General features: G+C 44.4%; 1 protein-coding gene across 1 annotated transcript in view; it reads left to right on the top strand.

Moving 5' to 3' along the window:
- The window catches only part of MAP4K5 (mitogen-activated protein kinase kinase kinase kinase 5), a 54,412-nt gene that overhangs the window by 9,178 nt on the left and 30,316 nt on the right, over positions 1–14,918 (top strand). The window contains exon 2 of the mRNA XM_029963580.1: positions 11,009–11,068. The gene's annotated coding sequence lies outside the window, so the exon portion shown is untranslated. The remainder of the gene's footprint in view (positions 1–11,008; positions 11,069–14,918) is intronic.

Raw genomic sequence — 14,918 nt, 5'->3', positions numbered from 1 at the left:
TCCCTGCCCATGGCAGGGGTGGAATGAGATGGGCTTTAAGATCCCTTCCAACCCGAACCATTCCATGATTCTCTGGGTAACTTTCCCTGTGTGCTTTGTTGTGCTTCCTAGAGCAGAGCTGAGGGCTAGTTTTGGGAGCAGGGAAGCAGCCAGGCTGTGCAGAGTCCCCACCACGATTTCCTCTGGCTTTCTCAAACACATTCCTTCGTGGTGTCTGGCTCAGGAAGGCTGGTCCATGGAAAATGCACACAGCTGCTGCAGGGAGAGGATTACATTTGCTGGAGATGGGATCTGTGGGCTTGCAGGCTGAGCAGCTTCCTGGGATGGAGGGACATGCTGTCAAAATTCCCCAGGGATCAAGCAAAGGCGAGTTTGAAAACATTTAGGGACAAATAGGAATAAGGCTGGGTGAAAAATGTCCCCAAGTATATTAAAATTTAAAAACATTTCCTTAAAGTTCCAGTTAAGTCATCAGGCCTAATTTACTGCAATATTCTAATTATATAATGATGCACAATATTTGAGCAGAGTGGTTTTGGTTCAGTTTTGAAAGAAAACCGAACCAGTAAAGTGAGGAAGTGCCTGGCCAAGTGCTTGAAATCAGGTGACTGAAGTGAAACTGGTGCTTGATAACTGCAGGTTAAAGTGTAGAAAAAGATTCTCGTTTTTAAGTGACATCAAAAAAGAGTCTTGTTTTCAAGTGACGTCGTTTAAACGAGTTAAGCAGTCCAAACTTGAGGAAAAAACATTTTAAAAATTAAAAAGGAAAAATCAAAACATTTTCTCCCCTCCTTTCTGGCTAAAAATAAAATGTGAGAGGAATAAGAGAGCTGAAAATCGTGCAAGTTATCATCTGTAGTGAAATGGCAGCATATTTCCTCTTTACTTAACCAGTGTGAGTGCAACACATATTTTATCTCTAACCTTTCTCATGTACTAGCACATTGAGAACTTCTATTTTTCCTCATTAAAAAAAAAAAAACCCTCCTGAAATGTCAATTCTGTTTATTCCAACGGAATTCCTGGGCTGGGATTTTGAATTTTTCCACTGCGTTAGAAATATTACTGATTGCTATTTCATCACCTTAAAATTCAGATTGTAAGTAAATGTTGGGTTTTATTCCAGTAGAAACAGCTGTCCCAGTATGAGAAAGGAGCTTCACCTCTTATGCATTTCCCACCCCAAGGTGACAATTGATCCAGGACAGATGCAAACCAAAGCTTAATTGTAGAGCAGAAAAAGAATTCTCCCAGCTCCTATTTTTAATTAATTTTCCTTTAACTTCTTTGATTACACAGCTGCTTTCTTTTTTAATTCATTCTCTCAGTTCTGGTTGCTGTTTTATTTAACAATAACAACAACAAAGAGCAAAAACACCCAGCCCTGTTTTCTTTATCAGGACAACTTCAGGGCTCATTCTTTTGAATTTTGTCACTGTGAGTTCATCTCTGAGGACCTGAAATTTTTAGGGGGTGATCACAGAACAGCTTGGTTGGAGGGAGATTTTTCTACTTAAATCTACATTTTTCACCTGCACCTCTCTAGGTTCTATCAGATAAATTAGGGTAAGGAAAAGTAGTCAATATGGATTTGTACCTTGGGTTTGAAAGGCTGTTGCAATCTCAGAATTCCAGTTTTTTCCTCTTTAAAATGCCTGTCGTGGTTCCTCAGTTTTGCCTTTCTGAGGAGACACATTTATTGTGTGCTATCTAATGGTTACAAAGTAGTTAAAATTTTCCTTTTCTTTTGTAAAGATGTAAATGATGGTCTTAAATTCTTTAGTTTTTAATTAAAATAACCCAAAACAAATCCACTGCCTTTTCCTTCAGAAACTTATTTTCTCCCTGCCTGGAAAGCCAGATTATTTTATTTTGTCAGTGAAAAGAAGAGACACAGATATTTTCTTTCAGATATTTTGGTTGTCACATCTCTTAGTTCTTTCATCTCTAAGGAATAAATAAATTACCCTGCAGCTGATAAAATACATAATCTTTTAATGTTACTTGAATGTGTTCTCCATAATACTGTTGTTTTTTTTTTCCTGTGTCATGGTCTATGCATTTCATACAATAAAATTGTTTTATACTTACTCTCCCTATCTTCTGGTGAATAAACCCTTTTAAAATCCATCTTGGTTTGTAGCTTAATGTATTCAAAGGTATATTTTCTTTTTTCTTTTTCCCCTGTTTTATACTCTGGCCAGTAAAGCTGTTGGGCATCTGCTCAAGTTTAAGTATATCAACCACTTCATGGACCTTCTTTGATTTTCATGATCCTATGTTCAAAAATGTCTATTATACCCCAGGAAAGTGAGCTATTTGTAGGAGCTTTTCAAACCCATCTAATGCACGTGGTTGTAACTTGAAAAGGTTCTTTTCTCGTTCAGTTTTTGCTGCAGCTGGGTCAAAATCGGGGCTTTTGTAGATTTTTTTTTCTTCCCCCTTGCGTGGTATTTGTTTGTATCTTTTGTGCTGCATTAGTTGCTAAATAGTACTTCTGTGGTCAGGGTCTGTTTCTAGCTTTAGCTTTTCAGTTCTAAAAGAATGATGCCAAATATTTTTCAAAGGATGATCTTGCCAAGACAATTTCATAGGAGAAAACCAACCTCTACTTGGAAGCACAGAGCTGACTTCTTTTGTTCTTTCCTCCCCCCCAAGTAAATGTTAAGATATGCATTTATCTTTGCTTTATTATCATTATCCTCACTGCCATAGGTCTTTGCCTTAGTAATTATTGCTAGGAATGAGAATTAAGTGTTTTAGTGGCTGCTGAGACCTGCAAAGCCACTTTGCTTGTACAAATCCTTCACTTGGTTTTCTGGAGAATAAAAGGAGTTGGCCCAACGTCATTAATGAGCTGTTAATCCCTTATTGCTTGAGTTAATTGGCCTTGAGTAAGAAAGTGTTTGAAGTCTGTGAGTGAAAGGTGGGTTCCCCTCCTCCCAGTTTTCCCTGCAAGAGATAAACTATCTAAATTTCACCAACGACCAGTAAAAGTAAATAACATTTAAACCTTATTTGCATTATAGCTGTAGTCAGGGGTGCCAGTCATGGATCTGGGACTCAGGTTTTAATGTGGAATTCGTTTAAATCCTGGTGCTTCTGTACCTTCTGGGTTCTGTTCCTTCAGTGAGGGGAAATGGAAGTGCTGGATATGTGGAAATAGGGAGCGACAGCTGGGAATTCTGCCTCCTGCTTTGCCCTGGTGTGTGTTCTGGAGGTCCAGGAGTGGCATTGTCCACGTGGAAAGCACCCACAAAATCAATATTTGTCCTCGTGCAATATTCAGCTGGGAGGTCCAGAGCGATGGCTCTCATGTGATGCCACTGCAGGATAAACCAGAAAATAAAATTAGCAGGTGAATTTATCTTTTTAAAATTTATTTTTGGTTTCTCCCCAAAAGTAGTGGCGTGCTGATGTTTGTAACAGATGATTCTGTTTTAGTATCTTGAATCTATCAAGTCTCTGTTGGGGAAATGGTTTCTGAAAGCCTCTGTGCCCTCCACTATAAAGGAGCCTGGTACTGCTTTCCATCTCCAAAAATCCAGCTGGGAGATTGTGGGGTGAACAATTGCCTCTGGATCATTCTGCTTCCTAAAAGAGAAGCAGCCCTGAAAATCAGAAATGGTATTTAGATATCTTTTTCCAGCAGCGAAGAGTAACCAGACATCGGATTCGTAGGTGAGCTGTCCTGGCACACCTTGGGAGAGGAATGGGAGGGAGAGATGGAGCACCTCTCCCATGAGGAAAGGCTGAGGGGATTGGGATTGTTCAGCCTGGAAAAGAGGAGCTTCAGTATGACCTGATTGTGGCCTTCCAGTACCTGAAGGGAGGGAGCTACAAGAAAGATGGAGAGAGACGATTTCCAAGGGCCTGGAGGGACAGGACAAGGGGAATGGCTTCCCATTGCCAGAGGGCAGGGTTAGATGGGATAGTGGGAAGGAATTCTTGGCTGTGATGGTGGTGAGGCTCTGGCACAGGTTGCCCAGAGAAGATGTGGCTGCCCCCCTGGATCCCCTTGGACATGTCCAAGGCCAGGTTGGATGGGGCTTGGAGCAACCTGGGCTAGTGGAAGGTGTCCCTGCCCATGGCAGGGGGTGGAACAAGATGAACTTTGAGGTCCCTTCCCACCCAAACCATTCTGGGATTCTGTGACAGGTCTGGCACAAATCTCACCCTATCCAGTAAGATTTGCATTAACATTTGCCAGAGTTGTCCCTTTTTTTTTTTTAAGCTTTCCTCTTTTGTTCCATCTTCTACATTTTAATCCATCCATAGACCACCACAGGTAAAGGAGAAGAATATGTCCAGCATCTGTTACAGAGATGCTCCCAGCACTGAGCAGGGAGGACTTTATCCAGTCCTGTAGGTTTTCTTGGGATGGGGCTGTGGGGAATTTTGGCTTGGTTTTGCTTGTTTTCTCTTATATAAAAGAGGAGGTAAACCCCCAAACCTAGAACTGCACCTGTATGGGTTTGGCCCCACACAGGAGGTAAGATCCATGGATTCTTTGCCATTCCCGTGAATCTTCTGAGGATCCTTTTGGGATTTGCTGCCTGGTAGCGGGAGAGGAACCAGCACAGTCCCTACTCAGTCCAAAACTTGGAAAGCAGTAGTGGGAAGTACTGTTTTTGGCTGGAGCACAGGCAGAGGAGCTCTGCAGTCACACTGGGGCTTGTACAGGTGATTCCCCTACTTGACACCAAGGTTTGGGTCTTCTGCTCTGAGCAAGGTTTGGCTCTGACCTCTCTGCTTGGGTTAATCTTTACTTGCAAATTTTCATGGAATTTTTTTCTCACAGTTTTCAGAGACTTTAATTTCTTTTACAAAAATACTTTCCTAAGGTACAGGACCTCAAAAGGCTGTGATGTCCTCATGTGAAGGATGGCAATTTTAGGCTCACACAATGCAGATTAACTCTTGTTGCTGCCAGTTTGGGTTTTCTGAGTAGTTTTCTGGCTATATACTGACATTTTAAAACTCAGCTGGTAAAGAGATGGTGTTTGAGAGGAACAAGAATCTCCTTTCCAGTCATGAAGACTGTGTTGCTGATGTTTGTTTTAGCTGCCTGATAGTTTTCCAGCTCTGATTACAAATAAGTTTTAAAACTGACAGGCTGATTTATGCAAATTATAATTGTGTAATGAATTGTGATAAACTCTAGGAACACTTATTTGAATTTCTGCATTAGGACACAAGTCAAATTCTTTTAAGGTCCAGCAGGTCACCGTCCACTGGGATGGAATTCTTCCCTCACACATCACTTGCCACTTGCTTGAGGGATAAATGTTAAACTGCTCGGATCAGAAACCTAATCCAGTCTGGCAGCTCCAGTCAGATTTCTTAATACTGCCTCTTGGGCAATGACTTTTATGGATTTTATGGATGTTTGTCTGTGTGTTCACAAAAAAAACCCCCAAGCAAATGATGAAACCCCCCAGATTTGTTGTGTTGGAGTTCCCGAGGCCCCCTGAGGACCTGCTGTCCTTCCTGGCAGGTCTGTGTCAAGGCTGGAGGAGACCTCAGGACCCCAGAGCTTGGTCTTGAGGGTTTCTCCTTGTGTGCTGAGGAATCTGGGCCCTCATCTTGAGAAATCATAGACTAGTTTGGGTTGGAAGGGACCTTAAAGATCATCTCGTTCCAACCCCAAATAAGTGTGTACTTCACAGAAATGCCTCATCTCTCTTTGAGCACAAGATCAAAAACTGAGGTGGGGTTACACACAAGAATGTGTCGTGTTCATGGGAGTGTTTGTATCGTGGAAAGGGATTCTACACCTCAAAGTGAAACCCAAACCCTCCCGTAGGAAAGCTCCTGGCTGAGTTCTGCTGAAGGGTCTCGTGGTAGTGCCAAGCTGTGCCAGTTGCTCCATGAAGGTTTACTCCACAGATGGGCTGGTTTTGGTGGCATCTTCAAGTTCCCATCTGCTGTTGCAAGGCCTCTGTGCCCCTGTCTTCCTGTACATATTTTCAGTAGCCTTGGTTTGTTCAGGTATCTCATGTCAGGTGTCTTTTTGTTTTATTCCCCAAATGCCTGTAATATTTTGGATTCTCATTTTTAAGCACAAAGGAAATACCTGCTGCGTGTAAGAAAGGACTCTGTTTTCATGGATTTAGGGCAGCCCAGGTGAAAAACATCTCTCTGGGTCGCTTTAGTTGGCTGAGAGTGATAAAAAGTGATAAATGTGAATTTAGAGACGTAGGCAGATGAATTCAAGGGTCTGTTTGACAGTGCTGTGAGATATGAAACGAAAAACGCAGCAAAATGGGACTTCCCCAACCACAAAGAGCAGGTTAAGAGTTGCAAAGTGTAAGAGGTCAGAAACTAGAAAGCAGATGAGAAGCTCCTGTTTCAGTGGCAGGGCAGGAGGTCAGGTACCTTTTGAAGGGATATTCAGTGTCTGGGGAGGAACAGGCAGCGCTGGAAGACAGCAGAACGTCGTGGTCACTGGTGAGTGAAGCTTGGCAAGGGATGAATAAGCTGAGGAGGGGTGGGAGGGCTACCACAGGAGCTGCAATTATCATTCGATTAAATGGAGACACGGTCGAACAAACAGCTCTTCTGGCGAGTTGGGTTGTTGATCCAAGGCTGGAGATGAGACAACAGCGCCGGGGAGAGGAGGGGATTTCACCATGGAAATCGAAATTACTGGTTTGGAGGCTGTGAGAGGGGTGTTGCTGCCTGAATCTCTCTTTTCTCTTCCTCAGCGTTTAGTGCCTGGAAAAGGACACTGAGCACTTGCATTCAGATGTCCAAGGTTCTCTAATTTTGGGCCATCTCACGTGGCTCCGTCCTGTGGACCCCCCCCAGGGTGGAATTGTTTGGCTTGCACTCATGAGAACAAATAAAACACAAGTGCAGAGTGCACAACTGGTTCTGAAACCAGTTTTATGTGTTATTTCTGGTCGTTGGCTGCAGAAAGTGTCCTACCCAGGACGTGTTTTCTCACGTGTGTTGTCGGTGGGAAACATCACACACAGGGATTGCCACGGGTGTCACCTCGGGCTCCACCGTCCCACAGCAGCTTTTTGGGAGGGAAGTTAAATCTCAGAGGGAAAACCCCAATGTTTTTTGTGTGTGTAACGTTATAAAACTCTCCCATCTCCCCCAAATAGTCCTGCTAATGGTGCTGTCCCATCAGTGAGGTGTGAGATGTGCTCGGTCACTGCAGCAACGCAGTGGGATATTCAAAAGAAAAAAAAGAAAAGATGAGTAGTTGTGTTTTGTTTTATTTTGAACACAGACTGCATGTGATGTTCTGCAGTGTTAGTATTCAGCTGCTAAAATATTCTGGAAGTGCTGTGCTCAGTGGGATGCTGTCACTCATCCTCAGCGGGCTGTGGGACAGCTGAAGGAAGAGGTGACCAAAAGGCTGCTTTCTCAGGAAATGTCCTCTGTGAATGACATTGAGCAAAAGAAATTTTGGCTGTGGTTCACCTTGTTCTGGTCCCTTCCTTGTGGAGGTCACATTTTCTGTTGGAGCCTTGGAATCCTTCTGCCAAAATCCCGTAGTTTTAATTTTCATTCTGAGTAACGCGGAGCAGGATTTTCAGTTTTGAGTCTCGTGAAATAAAATGAAGATCAATAGTAATAAATAGCAAAAGCTCTGCCTTCCTTTTGGGGGAAAGTCTTAAAGAAATATCCTGGGGACTTGGGCTCTGCTCTGGTACACAGGAACTAGACCATATTGCTGATGGAGGTGTGGATTTGGTCTTTTAGCCTTTAATGTCAAGATGAGCTTTTAGGAGACTTCCTTACATATTGAAGGAATCAAGGCTGAAAGAATTCAAGACAATAAGAAATCTATCAGGTTTTATCTTCCATTAGACTGAAATATTAGAAATATGCAGAAGAGATCATCAAGGTTCATTATCTGTATGTCATCTTTATGTGATAAATGCATATAAATGATAATTTTCCATGTCAGTAATAGCTCGTGAGATACTGAACAGGCCTGGATTACTTGGGGTGCAGTAACAGCTCCTCTGGTTGGTTTCAGATAATTTTAAATTGAGACTTGAAATACTGAGGAAATGTCAGGGTGTGGGGAAGAGGCAGATATTTTGCTGTTGGGCTTGAAAAATGTAAATAAGAGGAGTAGAAGAACTATAATTTCTTAGCCTTATTTCGATTCCGCCTCTGCGGTGAAGAAGTAAGAAATATTGATATGTTGAAATATTTCAGTAAGAAATATTGATAGATCATTAACTAACTCTTCAGAGGGGTTTATATTTTTGTCCAACACGATTTGTAGTCAAACTGCAGGTTTGATTCAGAAAGCCAGCAGTGCTCATGTGGTGCTTTCCTGTCTGTGACTTCCTTGATAACCACACAATTCTTTCTGAAAAAAAAATGCAACCAGAATGCTGCAAACTCGTCACCCCTGGGAAACGAGTCGAGGATTATTCAACTCACACATCTCAGAATGATTTGAGGACTCCTGAGCTGACACTTTTCATATCTGGGTGTGTCCCGTGGAGAACCAGTTTTCAGCCCTTGCCTTCTTGCATTTTTAATGATGTGCAAGAGAACAGCAATTCATTATTGATGGGTTTGCAGCTGACAGGTGGGAAAGGGGAAGGGATGGAGCTGTGTGTGCCTGTGTGAGGCTGGTGCAATCCAAGATGAGGGAACAAAAGGCACTGGCCACGTTTGCAGGCAGGTGACTCTTTGGGGAAGCATTTTGGGTGATTTGCTGCATGCTCACCACTGCCTAGGCTGAAGATCTTATACCATTCCATGCCTGTGGGCATCCAAACAAGGATTTTGAGGATCAGGGAATACTCAGCATTTTTACCTTCAGTGCTGGCACAACAGGAGTTAATGATCACTTGTGGGTTTGGTGTCATCAACTCAGAACAGCTGGAAAATAAACTGTAGGACGAGAAAACTGGTCTTAGGGCAAGTGGCTCAGGGAACTTGGTTTGTTTAGTTCATAAATACCAACCCAGGAGGGAGCTTTCTGTTCCAGCAGGCAGAGTTTGATGGTCCAAACATGAAATAGTCCACATCCAAGCTATGGGTTATATGCAAAAGCTTTGTGGTAGTATTGGACAAAATTTGGTGGAACTCTGTAGCTGTTGTGTGTGAGAGCTGAGAGCCAGGAATAGCAGTGATCTCCAGCCTGGACCTCCAAATCCCAGCCAAGAGGCCTTTGGCAGACTCCATCCATTCCTTCAGGCTTCAGCATGACAGTGGCAGTTACTGCCTGTATGGAAAAGGAATATTTGTAAGGAATATGATCTTTTTTGTACTTCAGAAGCGAAGCTGATTTTCTGGAAACTGTGCAGCCTTTATGTGAGCAGCCTAGCTCCTTGTGGGTAACACTGGATAGTGAAGAATCCCTGGCTTCACCAAGGCAGGGTGTGTGTCCCTGATGGGAACATCCATGTTTCCCAACAGTATCATTAGATGTAACAGGAGCAGAATCCTTTATCCATACTGGGATGCATTCTCCTTCTGGATGCTGAAGGACACCAAGGATTTCGCTGTGGTAGGAAGGTACTTTTAGAAGTGGTGAATGTTTCCTCTGTGGTTTGCAGATGGCAATCTGCTTCAGTGATTTGGCCTTCAGATGTTTGGTTCCACTGTACAGTTGTTCAGGTTCTCTCTGACCTCAAGCTGAGTCACATTTGTGTCCTTGGCCTGCGTTTGACACCCACCTCACGTCCCAGCACTGCAGGGCTTTGAAAGGCCAGTGATTGTTGGGGTGGTTTTTTTGGTTTGGTTTGGTTTTGCTGTGGTTTTTTCCTGGCTGGAAAGCCTTTCCCTATTTGGAAGCTTGATAAGTTTTGATAAAACTGAGGGGTTCACCCTTCAGGTTCTTGCTTTACCTGTTGTTAAGACTTATCCATCCACAGGAGAAGAGTGTTTTGTTCTGTAATGACTCCCTTCACAGGGTCAGATTTGCTTTACATCCTCCTCTTAAGTAACTGCCCAAATTGATTTCAACCAGTTTTCCCTCCTTTTTCTATAATCCACTTCTGAAGCAGACTCTCCATGTTTGTTAGGGTAGGAATGGAACAATTGGGTTTGGACTCCTGTAACTTTTGGGTGATCAGCAGAAGGAGAATGAATGCCACAGTGCCTGATTGAATCACGCTGTGTGTCCAAAATTTAAGAGTTTAGCTCTGGTGATGGTGCCTGAGTGATTTAGGTCGTGTTGTTATGGTTAAAAGTGTTAATGAAATCCCCTTCTAAAACTTTCTGTGTCTGACTTTTCTGTGACATCCTCCTCCAGTGCTGAATTCTCAGTGTGAATTTTTGAGCATATCCAGAGAGGACAGTTCTGTAAAGGCTTATCTGGATCTCCCTACCCCTTCTCCTTCTTCCCGAGGATCGTGGGAAGCGAGGGCTGCTCGAAGGAGTTGGTTTTCAGAATTAAGTTGTTGACAAGGAGCTGTGACTTGTTCAAGCTGCTTCTGCAGTGCCTCCCCCTGCCCCTGCACCTCTCAGTTCCACTTTCAGTGCACCCTGAGGTTTTAGCACCACGAGATGGGTGGCTGAGCTCCGTGTGCTCCGTGCTCTGACAGCCCGTGATGCATCACGGCAGAAACTTCCCTTAAAAGTGGTCTTCGAGAGGCATGAACTCTCATCTTCAGGTTCAGGTTGGACATCAGGAGGAATTGCTTCACAGAAAAAGTGATTAAACATTGTTAGGGGCTGCCCAGGGAGGTGGTGGAGTCCCCATCCCTGGAGGTGACACTCAGTGCTCCGGGCTGGAATCACAGCTTGGACTCAATGACCTTGGAGGTCTTTTCCAACCCAAATTCTGTGATTTGCTGGTGGTTGCCTTAAAGTCTCCAACAGAACTGCCAGGAACATTTCACAATTCCAGCTAGGCTGATGCTGTGCTGATTCCCAACCCAGATAATCCTCACCCAGGTCACTCTCAGCTTTGCATCGTGTTTGTAACACACATCGTAGTTTATCTTTGCACAGTTTGCAAGACTCTGTGAAGTGCCTTTGCAGGATAATTTAATTAAATATGTCTTAACTCTCTTGTTTCAGGCTAGAAATCTTCATACAGGAGAACTGGCTGCTGTAAAAATAATCAAGTTAGAGCCTGGTAAGTTTTACATTCTTTCCTGTATTTTTGAATAGCATTTTCATTTTTTCCAGGTGTTTATTTTCACACACTGTGAAGTTCTAGACAAAAGAAGTGTTTGGGTATTTTTTTGTGTCGTTTCAGTGGTTAGATGACAGGAAGCACTACAGGATGTACCATTGCTTTTGGCTGTGTCCTGCTCACTATTTCCTTGTTTGCTCTTATCTCCCTTATAATTTGTTGCATGTAAAGATGTTGCAGTTACCACACGTTTTCAGTACAAAGAGATGATCAAGGGCAGATGGTAAATTGTGAGCTTTGAGACAGTGGGGAGGTGGGAGGCTGTGGGAATTGAGAAGGGGAAGGGATCAGGCTGTGATGTTAGTTCCCACCAAAGGTGCACTGGTTAAAACAGAGCCCTGTGCTTTTTCATGTGTCATCTTTTCTCTGACCTGTGCTGAGGGAGGAGGGTGGCTGCTTGTGCTCCCATTTCCCCCTGGGTTTTCTGCCACTCCACATAAAAGCAGGAGATGCAGGAGAAGCTCACTTGCTGCAGGAGATCTGCTGAGCTGAAGCCTCATCTGAGTCCTGCACAGAGAGTTGCAATCAGAAAGTGTCCTGAGTGGAAATGAGACAACCCCAGAATGGTTTGGGTTGGAAAGGATGTTAAAACCTATCCAGTCCCACCCCCTGCCATGGGCAGGGACACCTTCCACTATCCCAGGTTGCTCCAAGCCCCATCCAACCTGGCCTTGGACACTTCCAGGGATCCAGGGGCAGCCACAGCTGCTCTGGGCAACCTGTGCCAGGGCCTCACTCCCCTCCCAGCCAGGAATTCCTTCCCAACATCCCATCTAACTCTGCCCTGTGTCAGTGGGAAACCATTCCTCCTTGTCCTGTCCCTCCATCCCTTGTCCCAAGTCCCTCTCCAGCTCTCCTGGAGCCCCTTTAGGCTCTAGAAGGGGCTCTCAGATCTCCCTGGAGCCTTCTCTTCTCCAGGGAGAAGTTGGGTCTCCCTCCTCAGGGAGGTCTTGCTTTCCCTTCTGACCTGCATCTTTTTAACAGCCAAAAGTTCCTAAAATCTGACATCTTTTTCAGCTGGAAAAATTTGAAACATCCCAGTGAATAAATGAAGAGAAAGGCTCAGCTTGATCCTTTAGCTCTTATTTTCCTTACCAGTGCAGGTAAAGAAGCAAAGAGCAGCCAGGTCATGCAGGTGGTGCCACTGCTTCTGTTGCCACTCTCATCCTCTAGACCAACAAGGTCCTCAGGCACGGCCATAACCCCCACCAGCACGATCCCCACAAGCCATTTTGACTCCTTCAGTGGTCCTTTCCATGTTTGAAAGGACATGAGGATGTCCTTTTGATGTCCTGAGGTGATGCCTCTTTGGAGCAGAACACTCTGTGGCCCTGGGATGATTTGATGCCATGTGCAATGCGGGTTTTCCTCTTGTTTGGGAATTGCTTTTAGGATCTGAAAGGCAGTGCACAGCGCTGCAGGATGGTTCTCTGGGCCCTGTGTGCTTCATCCCATCCCCATCCTAGTGCCTTCCTTGGACCAGGATGTGTATTTAGGGGGAAGCAGGTGAGGGGACTGAGCTGGCAGCAGGTTTGGAGGCAGTGAGTGGGTGGCAGGCTCCGAGCAACGAGGAAATGTGGTTTTCTCTGCAACATCTATAAATCTCCTCATTGTGTTAAGCTGTGTTTACATAGGTGCAAAAAGCAACTGCACGAATTTGTGTGAGAGAAAAGGACATGAAAGACTTAAATACAAAGATCCCAACTATGACTGAGAGGTTTTTCTGAGCTGTAAATCTCTGGAGATGGGGAGGGTATTTGGGGGTATCCCTGTGTGGTCTGGTTTTAAATCCTCTGCTGGAGATGGGATGCAGGGCTGAAGGGACTCTACAATGCAGGGTTAATTTTTATTTCTGGTTGGTTCTGTGCAGAAAAAGAGATGGTTTTGAAGGCTGGAGGTAGAAGAAACATGGGGAGACTAAGGGGAGAAGCGAAACCCGCTGATTTTGGGTGGCTGTGGCTGCTCACCTTCCCTTGGCAAACCAGGGCTGGGTTTATTAAGTGGACTGCATTGATGAGGCTAGTTAGGCACTGGAAATGCAGTGGGAACCACAGCAGGGATCCCTCAGCCCCTGTGGGAAATGCTGTGGCCAGAGCTGGGGGCAGTGGGGCCGAGGGGGGAGCAAACCACTGTCCCCAGCAGGTCTGTGATGGGGCAGAGCAGTGCTTTGGTGACAGAAAAAGGACAATATTAACCCATTGCTGAGGCAGGGAGAGGCTTCCTCCAGTGTTAATGTCTCTGCACCTGCTCCCAGCGAAGTGTATCTGCTTTTGTTGTGAATTTGAAGAACTGTTTTGAAAACTGAACTGAAGTAGAGGCCAAATCCTCTGTGGTTCAAGCTGAGGGAAGAGCAGGATTTGTTGGAGGCTGAGCAGCCCCTACCTCTGCTTTGTGCTGCTCAAGCACTGAAGAGATAAATTCAAGACTCTGGCCCAAAGTCACCCCTCTGAGAACCCCATTTTAATTAGCACTGATGACCATGGCTTGTGTTTAATTATGTTGGTCTGACTCACCTCACAGGGAAGCGATTTCTTCTGGTTTGTTTTGGTTTTTTTTTAATACATCTTCTTTTAAACACTGCCAACCTGATCTCCATCCATAGCATGTACACCCACAGCCCCTTGGCAGAGTCTTGTTGGGTGTTTGGTTTGTTTTGAAGGAGGGCTCACAGCATTTGTTTACTTATTTACTCCTTTTTAGTTGTCTGAGATGTCTACATGTTGAAAATATTCTGGATTCTTAAAGAAATAAATAGTCAGCTGCTCCACACTTCAGTGTTCTGACTAATTTTTAAGGGATTTGAATAGTTTTGTAGGATTGTACTTGCAGAGCACCATCAATTCCTGGAGCAGGCTGGTGTCAGAAGCTGTTGGAGGTGGCTGTGGTGGTTTCCTGGGCATGGCAGCCCCTTGGAACACTGGCACAAGCTCCTGTCAGACCACAGGGCACAGCTAGAAAAAGATTGGTAATAAATTTCCTGATTTAGTCACCAGGGAAATAGGCTTGTGAGTACAGCATCTTCTGGGGTGGAGGAGGAGGTGGCTCGTGGATGGGAATTAATTAGCAGATGGAAAAGTTAGAGCTCCAAACTCAGCACTTGATTAAGTGCACATAGACAGGGGAATTGGGAGCAGAAGACAAAAGCCTCTGAAGCAGAGAGTGCCCCAGAGGAGGTGAGGAATGTGTTGAATGAAAGCTGAAGGAACTGCACACAATAAATGACAGGATTTGGGGAGACTCAGAAAATTGCTGACATGGCAGGGGGGTTGTTCCTCTTCCTCCCTCATCTACTGCAGGCAATGAGTAGACAAAGAGACTCCAACTTACCAAGACCCCAGCATAAATCTGTATTTTATTTCATCAGCTATTACCTTTGCCTCTTCTCCAGACAAAGGAAATAAACTCAGCTTAAAGTTTGCTGTCATTAATTCATCTGAATTCGAGGCAGTGCTCGAGATCTGCTCCCACAGTACTTAAGCTGTGCTGCTGGAGTCAAAATAGACACTGTTTTTCCCTTTTTTATTTTGGCATAGACTTGGAGAGCATTAGACAAAAGTATTATGGCACGCTAATGACATTTCCCAGCATTCCCTGAGCACAAATGCTTCAAATAATTTGGGAGCCAATTCTATTTCAGAAACTAATCCAACTGTACTCAGCAGCAGAGAAGCCAAAACTGTCTGAAACACTAAAGCCACTTCCATCTATGGGTTTAGCAGATGAATCCAGAGGGGGGTCAATACAAAGAGGTAACTATTTGCCAGTGGAGTTTTCTGCCACAGAACTTTTC

The sequence above is a fragment of the Manacus vitellinus genome, unplaced genomic scaffold, assembly GCF_001715985.3.
Source record: "Manacus vitellinus isolate BGI_N305 unplaced genomic scaffold, ASM171598v3 scaffold_103_pilon, whole genome shotgun sequence".
NCBI classification, from domain to species: Eukaryota; Metazoa; Chordata; class Aves; order Passeriformes; family Pipridae; genus Manacus; species Manacus vitellinus.
The sequence above is the reverse complement of the archived record's forward strand: the minus strand, read 5'-3'. Positions and strand labels throughout refer to the sequence as shown.